A 22,130-nucleotide genomic window follows, 5' to 3' on the forward strand; every position below is an offset into this window, starting at 1 on the left:
AATAAAGCCAAGTATAATATAGATGTAACCGTAAGATCCTGAATACACTTGACATGATGGACAACAAATTTGTCATGCAATTTCCATACAATAAAGCAATAAGACAATTAGAATTTTCCCATCATTAAAAGAAAACAAATAAGTTATTTGGGGGCCTAAATGCTTCTCGCAGTAAGAACTGTAAAGAATTTCCCCCAGAGTCCCTGAGTCTCACAAAAAGGCAATACATCACACATATAATGTATAGTTATTCCATATATTTAATAAATACTATATTTTAATAAACTCCTATTTGAAGAATCAATGTAACGAGGCCAAGTATATTTACTGGAGCAGTTCAATAAAAAGACATAATACAGACTTGAGAGGAAGAGAGGTTTCATAGAAGATTTGGCATTGAAAATGGGAGGAACTTCTGAAAGAAAGAAAAGGTCTACCTCTCAGAGTTGAAGCAACTTATACTACTGAATGACATGAACTTTCTTTTACCTAAAATCTGTATCTGTCTTTTCTTTTGGGGGAAATGTGGAACCAACTTTAATGAAGCTTGTGAAGAGGTTCTTGAACAGAACTGCTCCACATTCTGAATAAAACTGCCACACCATCCTCTGTGATGTTGGGGCTTCAGTACATGCTATGTTTTTCCCATGTCCAGAGACTATCCATAGACTGAGATTAAGGGCTGTGGACTAATTAACCTGACAGAGGAAATTCAAGGTAACCCAATATTCAGGCTGCAGGATGGGTAATGCTAGCTGCTTTTAACTAGATCTATACTAAGAATCAGAGGAAAGAACAAACCTGAATGACTTAAAAGGTTTGCAGTTTCACCAGAAAGGAAGTACCTGCAAAGCTGGGTCCCAGGAGCGGGTTGTTGACAATATTAGCATTAAAAAGAAGTCAAATATTTTGCATCAGGACAAAGGTATCTCAGGAATTGGCCAGGCCCTATCCATTGTAGGCACAAAGGTGTAACACTGTTAACTTTTCTTAAAAACAGAGCCTCTGGCTCTGCTGCTGGAGAAGGACCATCTAAGAGATTCATTTCACAGTGTTCAGCCATTTAGACACTTAGAAATCATTGTAGCCATGAGGTCTAAGGAGGCCTGGTTACTATTTGAGCTGATGGCAAACCTCAGCATCATCTACACGGTGCTGGTTTTACAGGAATGCTGAATACAAAAGTTGTAGAGTCACAGAGGCTTCCATTCACATTTCAGAACAGGGCCTGGGAGTCTAGCCAGTGTGTCCAAGGTGGCAGTAGGTAAAGCCTTGAGAATAAAGCCCAAAAATGCAATGGAGACCCAAAAGTTGGAAATGCTAGGAACTGTGGAACATCTGCTGAGGAAAAGCACAGGCAGTGAGCAGAGTTAGCCTAAATGACAGTTTATGTGGCAGCAACTGGTAAGGTCATAGGGGTGGGGCTACTGAAGCCCTTTGGAGTTCACATCTTTTCTCAACCTGCCCAAATTACTCTTTTCCCCTCACTTTTCATATGGCACTCACTGGAAGGAAGTCACTATGCATAGCTCATTCTTATAGAGGAAAGAGTTACGCTGCATTTCCTTGATACAGAGCATCTATGACAATTATTCTTTGTGAGATTTTTTTTTCTCTTCTCTCCTCATTTGATTAATCATTTGTTCAGATTAGTATGGATCCATGGGTATTTATTATATATTTTGGATTATTTAATAAAGTACTATTTTTTTACTCAGATTGTTCTAGCTTTAGCCACTAAGAGTCCTTTCAATTAACTATTGTAGCCCTTTGACTGACATATACATAGAAACAGAAAGACAGAGATAATGCTATTATATATAAAGTTCTATATGCAATCATCTGCACCTATATTGAGCTGATCATGTGATCACACTAGTGTCCCCCACTCTAACCCATTACCATATGGACTGTTCTAGGTTCCTTCTCATGCTTATTTTTCCAACACTGAGAAATGTGGCTCCTACTATTTGCCATTCATTTACTTGATTGATTTCAATATTCATGTGTAGAGGTATCTGAATTTTTTTAAAAAGTATTCAAATTTTTAGTCCACATCTCCAGGAGATACAAATGGTCAATTCGTGTGGAAGACTTATATATATTTCTTTTGTCTTCAGAAGACTCTATTGACTTCCACAGTCAATTAAGTCAGCACATTTTTCTGTCACTCATTTTGCTGAGGGTGTTTTACATATTTGTATTTTGTCACATTCTGCATTTATCCTGGAATCATCTAACCTCCTAAATAATTTTTTAACTTGCAAATCTTAGAGTTCACTCTTTGTGATAGTCCATAGATTGTGATGAATGCACTGTATCACATATCCACGCTTCAGTATCATATAGAATAGTTTTACCACCTCAAGAATTCCCTGTGCTTCACTTCATTAAATCCTTCTGTCCTCACTTCCTTTGGCAAACACTAATCTTTTTTTACAGTTACTACAGTTTTGCCTTTTCCAAAATGTCACATAATTAAGACTCATAGAATATAGCTTTTGCAAGTTGGCTTCTTTACCTTAACAATATGCATTTAAGATTCATCCCTACCTTTTTGTTGCTTGATAGTTCATTATCACTGAAAAATTTTATCACTGAAAAACATTCCATTTATGGATGTTCTATAGTTTGTTTACCCATTCACCTATTAAAAGACATTTGGTTGCTTCTCCTTTTTGTTGATTATAAATAAAGTTATTATAAACACCTGCATGCATGTTTTTGTCTGGGCATATGCTTTCAAATTATTTGGGTAAATAACTAGGAGTACTAATACTGAATCATATGGTAATGTTTAGCTTTGTACAAAGCTGCCAAACTGTCTTCCAAAGTCTACATATCTTATTCAGTTTTAGCATTCTTTGTATATTTAGATACAATTCCTTTGCAAGTACTTTCTCCCAATCTGTGGTTTGTCTTTTAATCCTCTTAACAGTGCCTTTCTAAATTTTAATAAATTCTAATGTGTCATTGTTTTCTTTTATGAATAGTACTAGTAATGCTGTATCAAAAACTCGTTTACAGGCTGGGGATTTAGCTCAGCGGCATAAGCACCTGCCTTGCAAGCGAGTGGTTTTGAGTTCAATCCCTGGTACTGGAAAAAAAAAAAAAAAGTCATTACAAAACGAAGGTCAACTATATTTCCTCCTGTATTTCTAGAATAGGTACATAGTTTTGTATTTGAAGTTTCAATTCATGGTCCTACTAAGTTAATTATTGTCCAAGATGTAGGACTGTTTACTATTTTGCATATGCATGTAGATTCTTTAAAAGAAACATCCATTTAACAGTCTTTTCTCCTTTGTCAAAGATCAGTTGACTATATATGTATAGGTCTATTTCCAGACTTTCTATCTTTTCCACTGGTTTACTTATCTATTCTTCCAACAGTACAACACTGCTTTTGGTTACTATACTTTATAAAAAGCCTTGAAGTCAGGTTATGTAAGTCCTTTAACTTTGTTCTTCTTCAACAAGAAAAGTATTTTCAGTCTTCTGTCTTTCCACATAAACTTTAAAATTAGTTTCTTGATCTCCACCAAAAAATGGCTTGCTATGGTTTAAACTGGCATTCCACTGAATCTATAGATCGTTGGGAAGAACTGACATCTTAATGTTCAATAAGGAACTTCACTCTAGTTTGATCTTTGATCTCTTCATGAGTTTTACTTTCCCCCATATAAATCTAACACATATCTTTTTTCAGTCATAGCTAAGCATGTCTTTTTCTTTTGTTTTTGTTGTAAGCAATGGTTTTGAAAATTTGTAACTGTTCATTGCTAGTATGTAGGGAAACAATTGATTTTAGTGTATTAACCTTGTACCCTGCCTCCTTGCTGCACCTGTTTACTAATTCGTGTTTTTTTTTGTTTGTTTGTTTGTTTGTTTTTTGTCTTTTTTGAGACGGGATCTCACTATGCAGTTCAGGCTGGCCTTGAGCTCACTTTATAGCCCAAGCTGGTCTCAACTCTCAACATTCTTCCAACCTCAGCCTCCTGAGTGCTGGGATTACAGGCATGAGCCACCATGCCCGGCTAATTCGTTTTTTCATCCAATAAAATGTTGAATGTGAGTGGCACGGAAGGACATCTTTGACATATTCCCAACTTTAAGAGAAAAGCTTGGTTTCTCACCATGTAATATAATATTAGCTGCAAGATTTATGTAAGATGTTTTCCAATGATGAAATATGCCCCTATTTTATGTTTGTGGTGCATGTTGTTATATATGCATGTTTCATTTTGTCAAAGGAGTTTTCAGCATCAATTTCTGGCCTTCAAAGATCTCCAAATATTTCTTCTGTTTCTTTACCTTCTGATACTGTAACCATGCCTGTTATACCTGCAGAAAATACCCTATAACTCTTGAATGTTCTCTTGTTAAAGATGCTTTCTCTTTGTAGTTCTGAGAAGTCTTTATTGACACATCTTCAAGCTTACTGATTCCTTTCTAAGTTATGTCCAGTCTATTAAATAGCTTACTTGGAGTATTCTTTCTGTTACAGTGTTTTTACTTCTAGCATTTCCTTTTTCATTATTTCCTATAGTTTCCATACTTCACTTATATTATCCATCCATTCTCTCGTGTTACCACTCTATCAGGACATTTAACCTAGAGATCAGTAGTTTTAAATTTCCTACTGGATAATTTTTAAAATCTATGTCATATCTGAGTCTGATTCTGATGATTGCTTGAGAGACACTTCAGACTGCGCTTTTATTCCTTTTAGCAAAAGTTATAATTTTCTGTTAAAAGCCAGATATGGGGCTGGGGATTTAGCTCAGCGGCATAAACGTCTGCCTTGCAAGCAGGCAGTCGTGAGTTCGATTCCCCGGTACCGATAAAAAAGAAAAAGACAAAAAAAAAAAAAAAAAGCCAGATATGATGTATTGGGAAGAGGAGCTGCAGTAAATAGGCCTTTGGTGTGAAGTTTTGTGTTAATCTGCCTAGGGGTTTGGCTGTGTTAAATATGTGTTGTCACTCTGAGTGCCAGAATCTTCAGGTTCCTCTAGCATCCCTGTTTGCATCTACCAGTGATCTGAGCTTCTCTGAGAACTCCTCCTTAGGTACAATCTGTTTTTGGCTATAACTTACTAATCATACTAACAGTAATTATACTAATCATGTCCTGTTGGCATGGTAATAAAATGTGAGAAAAAGGAATCATTCCATAAACTTACAATTAAACCTCAGAGCCTTCATATTCACAAGAATTTCTGTCTCCTTCTTTTCTCTACCTTAAGTCAGAAAATAAGACTAGAGGGCACTGGAGTCAGAGAAATGTTCTTACTCAGGTGGAAAAGGGCTCTGATAAATGCTTTTCCTCTGCAGAGTAGGTCTTGGTTAGGGAGAAGGTTCTGGGTATACTGTACAATGTTACTCTTCCCCTCTTCCTGCCAGAGCCAGGGATCCTTCTTGGCTCTTCTCAGCGAGAACTCAGTGAGTTTCCAAGGTAAAATTTACGAAAGCACAAAGCTGCTCTGAAGACAGCAGCCTTCTGGAGCTTTTGCACTCTCAAGCTTTTCCACACTCAGCCTCCAGTAAGTCAATAGTACTACTACTTAACCAGGAATTTCTACTAATTTACGACTCCAGCAGCTCCATCTCTAAGTCAGCAGACCTTAGCTATGACTTTCTGGATTTGTCTTTCCGTATTTCAGGGTATCAGTTTGCTCTGCTGATTCTAAGAAAAAATGATTTTCATTTTGTTCAGCTGTTCTCTTGTGTAAGGATGGGAGTAATGACTTCCAAATTTTTTATATGTTGGAACTGATACTGTATTTGCTGCTTCCATTTCCTTTCTAAGTTTAACCAATTCCCTTAAAGAATCGCTTTGGCAGTATATCACTTGGGAAGCACATAATCAGGGAGGTGGATTTAGGTATAACTCAGTGATACCATCCAGCTCATAATCAAATACTGAGGCTTCTTTATCTGAATTGGTAGAAATATGAGGTTGAATGTAATTGCTAGGGGATGGTTTTATAATACGAAAAAGTAGTTGGGACCACATGGAACTAGGAGAGAGGACTCTTAGGAGATGAGGGAGAGAAGTGCTCCTTCAAATGCCATTCCCAGCATGGACAGGAGACTCCAACAGAATCTTTTGAGGTCAGAAAGCACAAGACACTCAAGACATCTCTAGTACTTAACGTGTGTTCTGAGTTTTTCTTTGCTTAACCCTCTCCACCTATTCCAGCGCTATTTCCACGTTCTCCTTATTCACTTGCCTGTTATTAGAAATACTGGAAACAGCAGAAGCAAATTTTCCAGTACTGAAAGAAGCAGTTTACTTCAGAGATGGGATAATCACTTGTCAGGAAAGGAAGTAAATTACTATTATCTTACATCACACAGATGTAGGAAGTGTAATGGCTGGAATAACTCATATTCACCTTGAAAAACATATGAGTTCTGTTTCCTTTTTTAGTCATATATGCACACAGCACAACAACATATCTTTGTTTAATGTTTTTGACAGTGTAGCTAAGAGTTATCTAAAAATCATTATGATCATTAAAGGTATCATTAATTTGTGGAAACATGTACTTATGCTCAACTGTCAACTAGTGAACATCACAAGTCTTCAAAAACATTCAATAGTTTACAAATCAACTTACAAATGATCTTGATATCCATGATGCTCATATATGACAGTAGATTAGTATATATATATGGACTTTAAAAGGGTAATATTCAAATACTAAAACCGCACTTTTTAAAAAAATGTGAAAAATAAAATGTGAAGATTCTGATTCAAAAGGGTTAGGATGTACCCCATAAAATATTTCTAAAGTAAGCCTTTATAGTTTTGCTACAGGTAATCAGAGGATCACATTTTAAAATACTATGCTCTAAAATGACCAAAATAAAAATATGCTTCAAATAAATCTATATAATTAATTTTAACACCTTTTATTTATTTAATTTTGCATTTTTGATGCATGGTCTCACTATGCAGTTCAGGCTGGCCTTGAGCTCACTTTGTAGCCAGGCTAATCTCAAACTCACAATGATCCTCCTGCCTCAGCCTTCCAAATGCTGGGATTACAGGTGTGAGCCACCATGTCTGGTTAACAACTTCTAAACTGTGACCTCAACTCAATTTACTTACTTAAGGATTGTCACTGTATTTTCCATAAAATCTTCCTTGATTATCTCATATAATAGTAAAAAGCATGCCAAGGGAGTGGAAAAAAGAAAGTCAAGGACAGTAGAAGTCTGTACCCTGTAAAGTTATCAAAGTAGATAAAAGAAAGAGAAATAAATTTACATCAAAATTAAAACTAGTAAATATAAAACCAACTTTCTAAAATGAAGCTATAACCAAAGGAAAAAAACAGTATGAATCTTAGTAGACCCACAGGTATATCTAATCTACATTTATACAGTATTCAGGGCGAAAATCATACCATACAAAAGAATAAAAAATAAAATCTCAGTGGAGCAAAGATGGTGGATAGATAAAAGCCAGCTACAGATGCTCCCTGGGATAGTCAACTTAGAATTCAACATAATACAGAGTGGGGAGCCCTGAACAGAGGGAGAGGAATTCTCTCCTCCCAAGAAGAAACTAAGGTGAGAAAAACCAATCAAACATACACTCCTGGTTGGCCGCACTACTGTGCAGCCCTGAACACCTCTATGCTGCCATGCTCCTGCCACCACCTCAGACTCTGTCGCGAGGGGCCCACGGAGGCTGGGGGAGCGAATTAACTCGGTGCCCACTGGTTGTCCCCGCCCCACCACCACTGCCACTGCCACTGCCACCACCGCCTCTGCTGCCTCCCCAGATCTGGGCCGTGTCCCGGAGGGTGCAAGGAGGAAGGTGTGTTGTGGCATCATGGGAGCGGGACCAGTCCTGCTGGGACACATTGCCGCCTTCACACTCACCACTAGTACGAGAACCCGAGCCTGCAGTGCCTGCACTGAGCGGTCCCCGCCACTGGGGTACCCCAGAGGTCCCTGGACAGGCAAGTGTGTCTTCACCATTGCTAGGCCCATGTGGCCAGAGCCCCACGGAGCCGCGGCAGCAAACAGAGCCCAGAGAATCTGCTTCTGAAAACACCTCTTCAGACAATAACAAAAAATACAGAACCAGAACTTTCCAGTTTCCTGCCATGATCGACCAGCTTCAGAGAATTGGGCCTGCCTGCCTGCGCCCTGAACTCTGGACTGGGTGGCCTGGGGCGAGTGTCCCCACACCATCCCGAGCCCCTGGGAGGGAGTTTAAGATAACCTCAGATAAAGCAAATCGGGAGGGCAGCAAAACTCTGGTCAGCATGCTTTGGAAAGACCCTAAGCAATATGGAGAGGGCCAGAAACCCCCTGGACACACCTGTCTGAAAGAAACCAGAAACATGACAAGAGACAGGAAAAAAAAAAAAAAAAAAAAAACCTCCAGCTGCTGACCCTGGAAAAATAAGCCCAGGAGAGATAAATACAGAAGAGAACCAGTGCAGTAATCATGCAATATTAGATGTGGCATCAATGGACATAAAGAAATACCTTCATGATCTCATAGACAAATTTAAAACTGTACTTCTGATCCATGAGAGGCAAGATATAAAAAGATTAATTAAAGAAATGATAAGCCCCTCCCAAAAGAACACAGATGGAAGAACGGAGGAACTCAGAAAAGGAAGAGAAACCTTTGATGAAGAATATAAACAAAATCTAGAATACATGAAACAGATCCAAAGAGATTACCAGGAAACTAAAAACTCCATTGAAAGCTGGCAAAATGTCTTGACAGAAACTAAAGTTAGCCTTTTGAAACTTAAAGAGAGATTTATGGTGTGTGATCATGAAAGAAAAGATCTCTTAAAAATAATAAGGAACCAGGGAGAAACAATTCACAGGCTAGAAGATGACAAGAGGATTTATAACTTAAAAATAAAAAACATGAGCGAAGAAGCAGGAGTAACTACAAATGAACTACAAAGACTATTCACAGCTATAATTAAGAAAACTTCCCAAGCATAGGAAAAAGAAATGATATCCAGATAAATGAGGCATACAGAACTCCAGCCAACTACAACCAAAACACATCTACACCCAGACATATAATAATCAAGATTCCAGAAATCCACAAGAACAGAATATTAAAAGCAGCCAGAGAAAAGAAACAGATTACTTACAATGGAAAAATTATCAAAATAATGACAGACTTACCAACACAAACTCTCAAATCGAGAAGAGCCTGGGAGGAAATAGTCCAAGCCTTGAAAAAAAATAACCTCCAACCAAGACTGATGTACCCAGAAAAACTCTCTCTCAAAATTAATGGAGAAACAAGATATTTCCAAGACAAGGAGGAACTGTGGGAGTTCATGGCCACCAACCCAACCCTACAAAAAAATACTGAAGGACATTACAGAGAGAGAGAGAGAGGAAACAATACCAGGATTCTAGCAACAGTGACAGAGAGGCCTCAATGAATGGGGCAGACAGTGGAATGAAGGAGTAAAGTGGACAAATAATAGCAGAAGAATAAAATAGCAGAAATGAGGCAGAGATGCTAAGCTATAATCTTTAATATAGATAGCCCTGATACACTAACAAAAGTAGAATCATAGGCAGAGTAGATTAGGAGGCAGGATCCATCAAGATGCTCTGAATAGGAGATACACTCAACCTGAAAGAGGGTTAATAAACTGAGAGTCAAAGATGAGAAAACAATGGTATATGTGACAGGAAACCAGAGAGAAATAGGGACAACTCGTCTAGCAGCCACAGATAGAATGGAAAGCTATGACACTTTTGGGCAGTGTAGAACTACACAGCTAGAAGGAAGGAAAACCTTCTGACTTTAGTAAGTAAAGGAGTACAGCTCAAGATAAAGCTCAGAGGTAAAAAGGTTTAGCAACACTCAGATAGATAACAGGTTGGCCCCCTAATCTAAAAACTAAAAGAGCTAATGGGGCCCAAAATATACAAAGCACCCTGAGAAAGGGAAAAGGGAGGAATTGTCTAAAAAACAAAGGCAGAGGACATTATTAATAGTGTATCAGGATTTAAAAGTGACAGTAGTCTTATCACTCTGTTTAGTTTGATTGTATTTTGTTCCAGTCCGTCTACTCATAGTAGATTTGAGGGCACAGACAGCTAACCCAAAAACAGCAGGTTATACCACGGTAAGTATCCTTAATTTCCTATTAACTTACACTGAAACCCTGTATTACTTACATTGTTTTACTATGATTGATCTTATTTGAAGCTGGTTTGTTAGGCAGCTGTTTAGCCTCGACTGATTTCAATCGAATTTGGTATGCATGATAGTATCAAGTCTAAGAGTAGAGACAACTATTCTGAAGATGACAAGATGTAAAAGATATCCATTCTGGTTTTGATTATTAACTACTTTCAAGTCCTACAATGTCTTCAAAGTTGTGTTTTTATTAAAATAGCTATGTATGTATTATGGTAACCATTGGTGATCACCTTGTATTCTGTTTTTACATCATGTACTATGTACATCCTTTTGATTTGACTGACTCTGTTTTGTTATGTCACATTTGGTTTTATTTTCTTCAAAAAAAAGTAATAAGTACTGTGGGAGTAATAAAGCCCAAAATGTGTAATTGTTATTGTAAAAAAGAGAGGAAAAGAAAGTGCTCTAAAGGATATAACTGCATGTATATTTAAGTGTGTAAGACAGATAACTATATTACTGAGTTTTTGATGGATCATTGAACGGAATTGTTTGCAGTCTCACTGTCTGAATGTCCACTTTGTATGCTTTAATTTTGTAACTTGAACAACTATTTCTAAGATGACAATATGTAATCTATTAACTAGTGATTTTTACTGTTTATTTTTTTGAAATTCTGTATTACTTGTACCCTTTTTTTTGTTTTTTTCTCTTTTTCTCTTTAAATAAAATTAAAAAATAGCTATGTAATGTTATGTTCAATTTATTATGCCTGATGATGTGGACAATTCTATTGAAAATAAGAAGAGAAAGCGTAGTAACTACTGTAGATCACCTAATATTGTAGTCCTATATGTCTTTTTCATTTCATGTTTTTCAAGGAATTTATTTTATTGTCTTGTTTTGGTCTGTTTTCCCCTATAATACAGAAAGGATAGATATACATGTAGAGATTCACAGATGGGAAGAATTTCTAAACTATTTATGGGAACAGGTTATATAATACACAATGTAATGAACAGATACTCTGAAGAAGAGACACTAAGAAACCCAATGCTAATTCTATAGCAATATGATATAAAATCTAGCAATACTTTCATTCACTGTTCAGAGTGATATTAGGTTAGTCTCTCATGTTCAATTTCAGCATATGTAAAGATAAAGATAGCTACTACAAAGAGACTGAGAAACATTATGGTAGACATTGTTGACTTCCCCAAAATCAAGTCTTGAAGACCTAAAAAGCCTTATCATCCTGTAATGATCTGATTAGTTCTATAATGTTCAGTATATATTCAATGTGTGTGAAGATGGGGACAACTATTTGGTAGAAAACTAGAGAAAATAAGACAAGACAGTGAAGATCTCCAGTGGACTTGCTTAGAAATCTGTTTCTTTAAATTGCTTCCTTATAAACTGTTTTGTTCTGTTTTGTTATGTTTAATCTTACCCTCTTTAAGAAACAAGTGTGTAGGACTGATAACCATATTACTAAGTTCTTGTTGGATCATTGAACAGAACTGTTTGCAGTGTCATTATTTGAATATCACTTTGTATGCTTTAATTTTGTAACTCGAGCAACTATTTCTAAGATGACGGTATGTAACTTATTGACTGCTGATTTATTACTGTTTATTTTTCTGAAATTCTGCATTGTTTCTACCCTTTTATGTTATTTTTTTCTTTAAATAAAAATTAAAAAAAAATAAAATCTCTTCCCATAGCCTATATATAACTGTTATTTGAGATTATTCTGGTATTGTTCAACCACTAGCCTATATTTCAAATTAACTTAAAATGCCTTTCTCCATGTTCCAATATAAGAACAATTTCCCTAAAAACATGGGATTTAAAGATGTCCATAGCCAGGAATGATGGTGCATACCTGTACTCCCACCATAGTGGGAGGCTAGGGCAGAAGGATACAAGTTCAAGCCTAGCCTAAGCAACGTAGTGATTTGGCGAGACCCTGCCTCAAAAATAAATAAATAAATGTAAAAGTGGGCTGGGGATATAATTCAGTGCAAATTCCCTGGGTTCAATCCCTAGTACTACAAAAACAAATATAAATTATTTTAAATGTCATATTTTCATATCTCATGTTTTTTCCTTAGAACAATTGTTTTTTTCTGTTAGAATAAGTGAACAGTCTTTTCTCTTGTACGTCATTTGGGGAAAGAATCTAATATATAGATTGCCTCTCATCAGAACGGGATCAGCTCCAGGGCCCTTGTGGACCCTTAAATCCTTAGATGTTCAAATCCCTTCAAACAGCCCTCCTTATCCTCATCCACAGGCTAAGCGAAACATGGGCAGATCCCTGTGGGTAGGAAGGCCAACCGTAATGTTGCCACAGAATTTTAATATACATAAAACACATAACTTTGTAGAAAGGTACACACTGAAAGAGCTACTGCAGATGCTGCATTTACAGAGCATTCTTGCAGGCAGATCGACATGAATCTCATCCCTACTTCTACTTGCCAAAACCAATAAAGGACATTGACAGTCTACCTTGAAATCAGACCAAGTTTGGACTTAAATTCATGCCCTGCTACTCCTTACCATGAATAAAGTATTTAACTTCCAGGAAACTCTGTAAAATTGGGATACTTTTTATTTTATTCAAGAGAACATCTGTGATTTCACATGTGATTGTACAAAGCCTCGTATACAATAATAGGCAGTATGTAGAAAGAGTGAATATATAAGCTTCCTTCTTTCCTCCTCCCTGCCCACTAATCCTCTTGCTCATTAGTCGAGACCACAGAACACTTTTTTTCTTTAATCTCTGTATTGTAAAGTAAAACAAAGATAAAGAAAGCTACACCAAAAAATGGATTGCTTGGTGAGTTTAATGAGTTGTTCTGAAGTAAACACCCATGTATCCACTGCCAAGGTTAAAAAATAGACCTCTACTGGTCACTGCAGCAGCAATTTCAGTACCCTCTCCCACCCGTAATCTCCTCCCTTTCCTCAAAGTAACTACCCTCCTGACTCTTACAACAATCACCTCCTTATGTTTGCATCCAACACTGTCTGTTAAAAAACAACTTTGTGTCTTTAAACCCTTTTTAATTCACTGATTTGATCTTTCAGTCATTTCTGGCCCTTAGAAATAAGCTGCTGAAGAACAGAGAGCATCTGACCCACAGGTAGAGGTACATGCAGACCAGGTTTTGCTGATTGCATTCTTGCAAGATTCACACAAACTTCAGTTCTTTATGTTTCCCACAAATCATAGCTAGATCTAGAAGCTTGATCTGACATGTTAAATTGCTTTATGTTTTTTTATGAGTTTATAACATCAGTTTTGTGTGTTTTTGTTTGTGATGTTAACAGCTGTTAATACTCAATGTCTAGACACACAATTCACTGAGAATTACTAATAGTAATATTCTAATTTTACCATTTTAAGGAAAATTTACTTTATTTCTGTGTCAGCAACCAATAAATAGAAAATGAAATTCAGAGTAGAGTACACTACTTTTTTGAGACAGGATCTCCCTATGTAGTTCATATTAACCTTAAATTCACTATATTGGCTTTGATCTTGCAGCCATCCTCCTGCCTCAGCCTCCTGAGTGCTTGGGCTACAGCCAAGCACCACCATGCCTGGCTTCCAAGCTCAGTATTTATAGCAGCACTAAGAAAAACATCAAACACTAAGGTATATTCCTTAGTGGTTTTTTTTTTTTTTTTTTTTTTTTTTTTGTAATGGGAATCAAACTCAGAACCTCCTGTTCACCACACAGGTGCTGTGCAACTGAGCAACATTAAGGGATAAAAGCAATGAAATATGTAGATGTACACAATAAAAAACACAAAATATCGCTGAGACAAGTTAAAGAAGCATCAAATAAAAAGTACAATACACCATGTTCATGGACCACAAGATTCATAATCACAAAGATGTAATTTCTCCCAAAACTGATTTACAGAATCCCAACAGGTCTTACTACATGCATGATTCCTGTGGGTAATCTTGATTACAACAAGCTCCTAACTTGTTTTTCTGCCTCTAATCTCTGTTCCTACCGAACTATCCAACTACCTACTATTCATTCCTAAGCTAACTCCTTGATGCTATCCACAGATCAGAGATATACAGTATCTTCAGATTCTTCAATTTTGTTTCTACCTCTTCTCCATAAATTAGTTTCAATTTCTCTAGTCCACTCAAATTTTGTTTCTTCTTGCCCTCTTCCAATAGCCAGCTTAATTTTTCCCCCTTGAAAGTACAACCAATTAAGTCTTAACACTTAGCTAAACTCTACCTTATCTTGACAAATCTTGACTCCTTCAGGCATCGTATGAGTTATGGAGAACAGCAAATATGTCTTTTGCTCCACCTAAGTGCTAAGTAGAGTTCTAATCAGCTGGCAGATATCAAAAGACAGAAATAAAAGTAACCAAAGTGAGTTATTTAATCTCTTTAAGCTTCTACTTTCTCTTTCATAAAATGTGGGTAATTAAGATCTTAAAAACTAAAACTTTAAAAAATGATGGTTGTGTGTACTGTCAGGTGTGTATCTGAGTCTACCACAATGCTTAGCATATAACTAATACCCAATACTTACTGAATCTAACTAAAGTACAGACAATCTCTCTCCTATATGATTGGTGTGAAGATTTAATACATGTGTCAACATATTAGCAACAAAACTTTTATAGGTGCATAATTATCATTTCAGTGTACAAAAAAATAGACTAGAAGAGGAAACAAGCAGGAAGCCAACTCAGAAGTAGTAGCCACATCAGAAATATAGTGTGGTTTAATAAGATTTCTAGCCTCTGAAAATCTTTCTGAGAAAATTCTGCTTGAAGGGGTAAAATCCTAACACCTTCAGTACCCACCCAAAAGGCCTTAAACAGGTGCTGCTACAGTATGTGCTCTGAAGGTCAGTTTCTGCAACTGACCCACTTAAGGAATATTTCTCCGATACAGATACAATCTGTGGTAAAGTCATTTCCAAGTTGGGCTGATGCAAGAACACAACTGAGTGTTCAGTTTCAGAGATTTGAGATCTACTTAATGCTTAAAGAGTAGGTAAAAGTACTCCATAATAAGAAGTGGGTAGATCACAGGACCTCTAAGATCTTTCAGACCTGACATCTGGTAATTCATCTGTACTAAAAATAAAAAAACTTACTGGGGCAGCAGAGATTTGACAAATACACTGTTACCATTCAAAACTAGAGACCACCAGTAGCTCTGGAGGAGAACACATCAGTCCCTATGTGCCTGCAAATAAGGTAGAACATGTAAAAATTACGCTCTAAGCATAATACTGCTTATGTTTTTATAAGTAAGAATATTCTCCACTGAAAGTCACCAAGAGACCTTCAAGAAATTAATGCTATCTCCTTCCCACTCTTATAAATTCATCTTAAAATTAGGCTCATCCAGAAATTTTTTTTTTTTTTTGCTAAAAACTCTGTGCAGGATTTATTACTTTTTATCCTTACTGTCTGAACTGTCTTTATTTAAAGAACAATTAAACAAGCAAGAAATGATAGGTCATTATCATACACTAAGTATTGGCCTTGAGTCAAAAGGTTTGGATTCCCGTCCAGAATTTCTAATGACCTGCTGGACACACTTTGGCAAAGCACTTATCCTTCTGCCATTCTATTTCTGGGTCTCTGTTTTGGGTTTTATTTTACTTTTGCTTTTTTCTCCTCCTCCCCTCCCCCCCAGCTTTAAAATAAACAAGTTAGATGGGATAATCTCAAAGGTCTTCCCAAATCTACATATTTATTAAAATTACTCAAACCTGGAGCTATCTTTGTCAAGTACTCCACATAACATGAAATGGGCAACTTAAGAAACTAGTCTGGTAAACCTGAACCCTCTAAGATTCTTGCAGAAAATTATATTAATAGCCCAGGAACTGTTGAAAATTGCTGTGTGTTGCAAGTTCTAGAGCTCATTTGGAGCTCTCCAGGTATCGATTCCATCACTACCTGATCTCTGCCCTTCCATTCCTCTGGATGGAATCATGATACAGCACGTGCACACACACAATGGATACATGAATGAACAAAAGAGAAGACTGTCATGGCAGAAAGCATCACAGAGCTGCAAAACAAAATGAGTTCCTATTTTCAAGAAAATAGTGTGTAATCTACTAGCAGGTAATTTCTTACTGTTATGGTTTTTTGTTTTGTTTTGTTTTGTTTTGTTTTGTAGTTCTGTATTGCGTGTACCCTTACGCCGCTTTGGTTTGTTTTGTGTTTTTCTCTTTTTCCTCTTAAATTAAAAAAAAAAAAAAAAAACAAAATGAGTTCCTAATTATGATCTCCATTCAACATGCACCAGCCATTTTATAGGAATTTACTATAACATTTCCTGTACAACCCCCAAGCCATTTATAGCACTCTGAAAATTAGACTAAAACCCATGTCTAAACTTTCAATCTAATGTTCCATAACTTCACTCTGCTTTTTTTTTCAGCTTCAGTGCTAACTTTCCAAAAGTTATGCTAAATCAATAAGCATTAAAATTGTTTTACTTACTATTGCACCTAGCACAATAGCCTAGCACAAATTAGTGTTCAATAAATATTTAAGGGATGAGAAAGATGGGTCTATGAATGTTCCAGAACCTTAACTGTCTCTAATTTCACTGTGTCTCACCTGTATATTCATAAAACTCTAAAAATTTCACCTTACACGGTACTCGAAAGACTGGTACACAGTTTCTCAGAGACTCATGTCTGTCTGATTGTAATATTAAGAAGCTAGCTCATACAATTACCAAAAGTCAACACTGCTATGTTGACTGATCTCTTCAAACTAAAACAGAATGCTTCCATGCTGCTTCCTTAGTATCTATGACCAAATGAGAAAAGTATCAGAATGTTTTTCTTGTTTCACAAATGAATGCAATTTGTTTTCACTAACCCTTAGATGATCCTGATCTACTACAATGTCTAACAGTCTCTGTCTCTGTTCCTCACTTGCTTCTCTACTCAACTTAGACTCCATCATCTAGTGTTTCAATAAACTAAATTTCCTTCACCTTTCTTTCTCTCATCTAATAAAATCCTCAAAATTCTTTGAAGAGCTCAAGTATCTACCTTCTGTGTGTCCAAGCTGCTGAAATTTCATTAAAAAGTAACCTAGTACAGCAGACTGTCAACTCATGAAGGCCTTCAACTCATAACAAATCAAACATCTGTCTGGCCAAAAAGCAGTGATGATTTCAAATCTTATTCATTCCTCTCAAGTAGCAGCCTCTCCATCAACCTTCCTCCTTCTCAGTGGTTGACCTAAACTCCTACTTAACAGAGAAAATAGAAGCCACCAGATGGATGTGTCCTCAACTTCCCACCAGCCAATCTACACAACTTTGTTTCTTAACCTATCGTCTCCTCCATCTCTCTATTAAAATGATAAATCAAGTGCTTTTCTCTTATGTAAGCCCAAAGCCACCTGTGAACTGCATCTCACTGATTTCTTCTTTCTCTTAAAGAGAGAGTGTCAAGCACTGCTCTTTTTACATAAATTCATCTTTTCCTTACATTTGTTATGCAACATAATTGGTACCTTGGTATACATAATAAAAGCCAGTCATGAAAAAAGACGAAGGAAGCTTTTTTCTGATCTGATGAGGAACAGACATGGAGTACAACATGCACACCTGAAGCTCAGACACAAATACCCACTGCCAACAGACACCCTCTTCTTATTTGAGGTTCTTCACAGGAACCTCAAACACAACCAGCCTAAAAATACACACCATCTCCCCCTAAAATCTGTTCCTTCAGGATCCTCCAGTGTTCCTCATATCAGTAAATGGCACTTCTAGCCACTCATCTGTGCAGTCAGAAACCTAGCTGAGATGCCTTGACACCTTCCTGACAGTCTCATCTAGTACATATTTCTTCCATCAGCTCTCCCATCTCCATCTCCACTTTTACGATCTCTGTCCAGGACACCACCACCTCACCTGGGCTTCTGCAATGGCCTTTTGGTCATTTCCCAGCATCCATACTTCCCCTCCAGCATCAAGTCTCAGGTGCAGCCAAGGGAGCCATTTCAACAGGACATCTAACTGCAGCTCTCCTTTAACAAAATTCTTACATATCTCTCATTTTCTAGTAGAATAAAATGAAAAATTATGAGCAAAGCCTCTAAGCCCCTGCCTAATTTAACTTCTCTTTACTAAAGTTTCATTTCACACCACTCTGCCCCCTCTATGCTGTAGTCACATGAGAATGTATTTATTCCCACTACCTATACTCTTCCCTTTTCAGAAGCTTCATCTTCTCTTTCCCAGAACATTTTTCTCCTTAGTTGCCTAACTAATTCCTAGTCATCCTTCAACCTCATGATAACTTGAATTAAATCAAACATATGCCTGGTCAAAAAAGCAGTGATGATTTCAAATCGTATTCAGCAGCCTTTCCATCCACCTTCCTCCTTCTCAGTGGTTGACCAATTTAAATATAATATTAAATAATTTAAATATAACATCCTCAATGAAACCTCTTCCGATCCCTCAGATTCAGTCAAGCTGATTTTAATTCCCCCATCCAATCTACCAGACATGGACTCAACAAAAATTTATTGAACATCTAAACTGTACCAGTTGGGCTAGGTAGAAAGGAAATATCTGTGAATACTGACATTTTTTTAGCAGACCAAACATATCCTAGTATAAAGTATAATCATTAAGTATTTACAATTGGAATGAATACTATAAAAGAGAAGTATAGTGTGCTTTGAGAATGAATGAATGTCTGATAAATTAAGGGAACTAATTTAAATCTAGGTCCTGACTTCACATCCCATGCTACTACAGTAGGATACAAATCCAAGTCTCAGTTTTATTTCTAAGATAACTGACTTTAACCAATTTCTTCTTAGCTCCATCAGAACCAAATTCTATACAGTTCTCTCCTGTGCTTCTTGGAGACATTCCTGAGCTCCCTACCACTCAACACAATGATACTCAACCCCACAGGGACCACAAATCAGCTCTGCTCTGGGAGATGGTAGTGGGTAGGGACCTAGCACAGTGCAGATGCATGGTCAGAGGACCATGATAACACAAAAGATGTGAAGATTTGTTCTGTTTGTGGCTATAACATGCGGGAAATAATTCAAATCTAGGTCCTGACTCTATATCCTGTGCTACAGTAGTATATAAATTTTTCTTTCTTTTTTTCTTTTTTCTTTTTTTGTTTTTTTCCTTTTTATCAGTACCGGGGACCGAACTCATGACTGCCTGCTTACAAGGCAGGCGCTTATGCTGCTGAGCTAAATCCCCAGCCCCTAAATTTTTATTTCTAAGGTAACTGATTTATGCATGAAAGTACTCTGTAAAACATAAAATACCACCAAATGATTGTTACATATTAGTGATAGCAAAAGTGAGGTGGCCTCTTTAAGCAACACAATCCCCCAAGAGCAAAAATTTATTCAAATTGAAACAGTACAACCATGTACTTATCTAATTCATAAGAAACTGAAATCACTTGTGCTCATTCATCTTAATATTTCATTTTTACGTAGTTTATATTTACAAACAAAACTCCTACTTACAATCAAGGATAAATTAATTTATGTATTTATATACCTTACCTGCTCCCTTTTATTGCATCAGAAAAAAGCTGAAATGTCTTACATTTCTCATTTATTACAACCACATGTCAATCAGTAAGCAGTCACTGAAGACAAAAAAAAAAAAAAACACTTAAATGTACTAAATGCAAGAAACCTTATTTTCTTGATACATCACACATTCTTCCCCCTAGTGGTGTCACAGTGGAATGCCACTCATTAAGAGACAATTTAAATTACCTAAAAAGTCCAGGATGGTTTGGAACCTCTGTAATCTTTAAGATATACTATCAGATTTGTAATGATTATGGTTCTATCAGTCTTAGCTGCATGACCCTGGTATATTTCTTAACCTCTCTAGTCTTCAATTTCTTCTTGATAAAATAAAAACGACAATTGCACCTATCTCATAGGGTAACAGGATTAAATAAAAATACATATGTAAAAAGATAAACCGCATATTTAGCACACAATCAGTTATTTACCTTTTATTACATTTTTTCTCTTTTTAAATTTGTTTTGTTTTGTTTTTGCCTCTTTAAACGGGATCTCACTATGTAATTTTGGCTGGTTTTGAACTCACTATGTAGCTCACACTGGCCTTGAACTCCTAGCGATCCTCCTACCTCGGCCTCCCAAATGCTGGGATTACAGGTGTGCATCACCATGCCTGGCTCTCTTTCAGCTTTGAAGTCCTAATAATTCTACAAAATTAATGCCATAAAGCATAGTAAAATACAAACAATCTATTCTAAGGGAACTGTTCTTGATTCCGACCCACAAAAATATGATATGTTCACAACTACAACTATAAATGACTACTATATTCAGGAACCGCTACCAAGTTTGGGACCCCCAGGGGTAAATGAGGACCAGCTTGACAGTAGGTGGTAGTGCACCACTGTCTGGCCTGAAGCTCCTGTCTACCCTGTAGGCCCTGCTGCATACATGCCGCCCGTGGTGATGAGACCACACACTGTGAACCCCCCCGTCCTGCAGCATAGCGCCCAAGAGATGTGCAGGTGATCGAGTTCAAGGCTCTGCAGTACACCATGGCTGCTCGGGTGGAGCCTCCAGGTGACAAGACCCTCAAGCCAGTACCAGGAGCCCACAGCCCTGAGGTGATCCTGCACCAGTTCTGTGCTCCCATTGTTACCTTCAGCATTAAGCATTCTGACTACATGACACCCTTGGTTGTCAATGTGAAATAGCCCCAGTCCCACACCCTGCAGCCTGGATCCCTCTCGTGCCTACAAGACTCCCAGTGCAGATGCAAGCTGACATATCCTTCTGAGCAAAGCCACAGCAAGCGAACCCTGCAGGACAAAGCATGTTTGTTTGGACAGTTATTACGTTTCCTTTTTTAAGTTTTTTTTTCCCTATGCTATCTTCCCAATTGCTAATACTACTGTTTCCTGTTGTACCAATTACAATAAACCACAGATTTCAATTATTAAAAAAAGAACCACTATTATAAAGACTTATAGTCCAAAGGGATGCCAACTGCTCGTCTAAGAATCTGAGTCTTTTTATACACTTCTCTAAAACTAAATGACCACCATCCAAGACAAAAGGACTAACCCTATGTTGGAAAATTCAAAGGTTCAATCAAATGTCTTCATCGGGTTATTTGGTATCCATTATCCTAATTCCTTCCTCTGGGAGAACGAGAAATACTCAGAATTATTTTGATCACAGAACAAAATAATTTAAGATAGCTAACCAAGTTTTCAGTCATATTTTTAGAACCCTTTACTTTTCCACAAGGATATTATTTCAGATTAGTCATGAAGTGGAAAAGACAAACTGAAAACAGGTATTCCACCTGGAGCTGAGTAAGTTTGTGAATGACAGAAGAACCATTTGTATGTGCTCATGCTGTTCACATTCATGCATCTCTCTCACCAGAATCCTGTCACCTAAGGTCCTATCATACCTATTTGCTGGGGCTGATTTTGCTATAACATTTGACTTTCTGAGTTGAACAAGACAGCTATAAGCAGTGGGAACTAAGGCTTAGAGGCTAAAAGATTTGGCCAAGTTTACAGAGCTGCTAAGTGATAGCAATATAATTTTATAGATCTGTTGAAACATCAGTGGTCATGATAATCAAAATTATGTATTTAGGAAACACAACAACAATCAGTAGCATCAAGAACATCTAGACCACCAATCTGGACTCTTTTGATGAAAAAATATCTCATTTAGCTTTGAAAACAGGTATTAAGGCAGAAGGAAATCCACCACTTAATGAACTCAGCACACGCATTTTAAAGATGAGAAAATAGAGGCTTATTTAAGTTTTTACAAAATTACTTGTTCACTTAGGACTCATACAAGTATAAACTAGTCCAAAATAATTTATTAATGTACATATCTGGAAAGTCTAGGTTTAAATTAGGTT

The 22,130-nt window shown here is 37.0% G+C and overlaps 1 protein-coding gene across 1 annotated transcript in view; it reads right to left on the minus strand.

The window, feature by feature from the left end:
- The window catches only part of Syn2 (synapsin II), a 189,876-nt gene that overhangs the window by 135,333 nt on the left and 32,413 nt on the right, over nucleotides 1–22,130 (minus strand). The gene's annotated exons all lie outside the window — the stretch shown is intronic.

The sequence above is a fragment of the Cavia porcellus genome, unplaced genomic scaffold, assembly GCF_034190915.1.
Source record: "Cavia porcellus strain 051 isolate PalLab524CR breed Dunkin Hartley unplaced genomic scaffold, mCavPor4.1 scaffold_27, whole genome shotgun sequence".
Lineage (NCBI taxonomy): Eukaryota > Metazoa > Chordata > Mammalia > Rodentia > Caviidae > Cavia > Cavia porcellus.